We start from the raw sequence: 3,501 nt of genomic DNA, 5'->3' as shown, positions 1-3,501 counted from the left end.
TGTTTCCAGACTTAGATCCTCTTAGACTGTCACAGTTATCTACTGCTTTGTAATGAGTCACTGAAAATCTACTGGCTTAACATAACAACAGTTCTAAGTCAGCAGTTTGGGCTGAGCTAAGCTAGCCGGTTCATCTGCTGGTGTCACTGGGTCACTCTTGTACCTGCAGCTATAGTCATCTGACAACCCAACTGGGGTTGGGGGTCCAAAGTGGTCTCACCCACATGACTGATGGTTGGTGCTGGCTGTCAGCTGAGGCCCCTTGGCTCTGCTCCACATGGTCTCACCTTTCAAGGTGGCAAAGCCATCCAGAGGAGCAGATGCACCATCACAGCAGGGCTGAAGTTGCAGTGACATGCAGGACCACAGTACAGTTAGGGCTTTCCTGCTACTGGTCTGAGATTTAAGACCAGAGCAGGACCCAGGAGAATTCTACCATATCTAAAGGGATCCCCAGATCCACTCCTCTCCTGTGGGACTTAATGATAAAGTCTGATGCATCACTGTTTCCTAAGAGTCTTTCGAGTGGCAGCTCTTCCCCATTTTTACCCTGCCAGCTTTCTACTTTTTATTGCCTCATTTGGGTAGATAAGCATCCGTCCCTCCAGCTCTCAGGTCCTCCTGTCGTCTTCTCTGTCTGATGACAATTTTGCATTCCACCCTCATCCAGGTTGTACTACTCTCGTCATATCTCACTTTATTACTTGCCTATGTTTCATTTTACTATCCGTTTCATTGGCCATATTGTACAGTCATTATGTTGAGAGGTATATAAGAGAAGGATGGATTACAAGGTATTAAATGTCCAGAGCTTGTAGCTATAAACCAGGAGCCTGGAAAACAGAGGATGCCCTTCCACCTGATTTTTTTTTTTTTTTTTTTTTTTTTGAGATGGAGTCTTACTCTGTTGGCCAGGCTGGAGTGCAGTGGTGCGATCCTGGTCCACTGCAACCTCCGCCTCCCAGGTTCAAGTGATTCTCCTGCCTCAGCCTCCCGGGTAGCTGGGACTACAGGCGCATGCCACCACGCCCAGCTAACTTTTGTATTTTTGTAGAGATGAGGTTTTGCAATGTCGGCCAGGCTGTTCTTGAACTCCTGACCTCAGGTGATCCACCCACGTTGCCCTCCCAAAGTGCTGGGATTACAGACGTGAGCCACCGTGCCCAGCCTCTACATGATTTTTGGCAGAGTTATCTGAAGACCATGTCAGCTGTCTGGGAAAGTCCTCAGTGATCTTGAGAGGGCCAGACAGATACTGAATGTTCTTATCCCACACCACCCTCCCCAGGGGAAGGGCCTTAGTGGGCCACGGGGTTTCGTCCCTGGAGCTGGCAGAGGGGGGGCTTCAGCTGCCCCTACTCTGACTTCAAAGAAGGCCCAGGAAGGAGGTAGATGCTTCAGGGACATTTGGATTGAAGTGCACAAAATCCTTTAAAAGTAATGTTTATTGTAATACGTTTTAACAACATAGAAATAAAGTAAAAAGTGAAAGCCAGCAGGGTGCTGTGGCTCAGGCCTGGAATCACAGTACTTTAGGAGGCCAAAGCAGGAGGATTGCTTGAGCCTGGAAGTTCGAGACCAGCCTGGGAAACATAGTAGGACCCTGACTCCACAAAAAATAAAAATATTGGCCAGGCGCGGTGGCTCACGCCTGTAATCCCAGCACCTTGGGAAGCTGAGGTGGGCGGATCATCTGAGGTCGGGAGTTCGAGACCAGCCTAACCAACATGGAGAAACCCCATCTCTACTAAAAATACAAAATTAGCCGGTCGTGGTGGTGCATGCCTGTAATCCCAGCTACTTGGGAGGCTGAGGCAGGAGAATTGCTTGAACCCGGAAGGCAGAGGTTGTAGTGAGCCAAGATCATGCTATTGCACTCTAGCCTGGGCAAAAATAGCTAAACTCCATCTAAAAAAAATAAAAGTAAAAATATTAGCTGGGCATGTTGGTGCACCTGTAGTCCCAGCTAATCTGGGGGCTGAGGCTGGAGAATCACTTGAACCCAGGAGTTCAAGAGTAGCCTGGGCAACATAGTGAGACCCTGTTTCTACAAAAAAAAAAAAAAAAAAATAGTGAAAGCCCTTGTTATGGGCTGAATCGTGTCTGCCTGAATTCCTATGTTGAAGCCCTAACCCCCAGTAGCTCAGAATGTGACCGTATTTGCATATAGGGCCTTTAAAGGGGTATTAAGGCTGGGTGCGGTGGTTCACACCTATAATCCCAGCACTTTGGGAGGCCGAGGCAGGTGTATCACCTGAGGTCAGGAGTTTGAGACCAGCCTGACCAACATGAAGAAACCCTGTCTCTACTAAAAAATACAAAAATTAGCTTGGTGTGGTGGTACACGCCTATAATTCCAACTACTTGGGAGGCTAAGGCTGGAGAATCACTTGAACCCGGGAGACAGAGGTTGCAGTGAGCTGAGATCGTGCCACTGCACTCAAGCCTGGGTGACAGAACGAGACTCTGTCTCAAAAAAAGAAAGAAAAAAAAGAGGTAATTAAGTTAAAATCAGGCCATTAGGGTGAGCCCTACTGCAGTCTGACTGGTGTCTTTTTTTTTTGAGATAGAGTCTTGCTCTGTTGCCCAGGCTGGAGTGCAGTAGCATGATCTCAGCTGACTGCAACCTCTGCCTCCCAGGTTCAAGCAATTCTCCTGCCTCAGCCTCCCGAGTGGCTGGGACTACAGGTGCCTGTCACCACGCCCGGCTAATTTTTGTATTTTTAGTAGAGACGGGGTTTCACCATGTTGGCCAGGCTGGTCTCAAACTCCTGACCTCAAGTAATCCACCCGCCTCAACCTCCCAAAGTGCTGGGATTACAGGTGTGAGCCACTGCGCCTGGCCTGACTGATATCCTTTTAAGAGGAAAGTTCGGGGCTGGGCGCAGTGGCTCACGCCTGTAATCTCAACACTTTGGGAGGCCGAGGCGGGTGGATCACTTGAGGTCAGAGTTTGAGACCAGCCTGGCCAATATGGTGAAATCCCGTCTCTGTTAAAAATATAAAAATCAGCCGGGCATGGTGGCACACGCCTGTAATCCCAGCTACTCGGGAGGCTGAGGCAGGGGAATCGCTTGAGCCCAGGAGGTGGAGGTTGCAGTGAGCTGAGATCCTGCCACTGCACTCCAGCCTGGGTGGACTCCATCAAAAAAATAAAAGTGGGGGGCAGAAAGTTGGACACACAAAGAGACATTAAGGATGCTGGAGTGCAGAGGAGGGACCACGTGAGGATGCAGGGAGAAGGCAGCCGTCTGCAAGCCATGGGGAGAGGCCTTGGAGGAAACCACACCCGCTGATGCCTTGAACCTGGGCTTGCAGCCTCCAGAACTCTAAGAAAATACATTTCTGCTGTTTAAGCCACCCCATCTGTGGCATTCTGTTATGACAGCCCCAGCAAACTATCACAGCACACCGCCTCCCTGTTCCCAGTCCACAGAGGTAATTCCTTTAGCCACTGGCTGCGTATCGTAGATTTTTTTCCCTGCATGTATAATCATATGT

Source organism: Pongo abelii, chromosome 9 (assembly GCF_028885655.2).
Source record: "Pongo abelii isolate AG06213 chromosome 9, NHGRI_mPonAbe1-v2.0_pri, whole genome shotgun sequence".
NCBI lineage: Eukaryota > Metazoa > Chordata > Mammalia > Primates > Hominidae > Pongo > Pongo abelii.
This window is presented reverse-complemented; position numbering follows the sequence as displayed.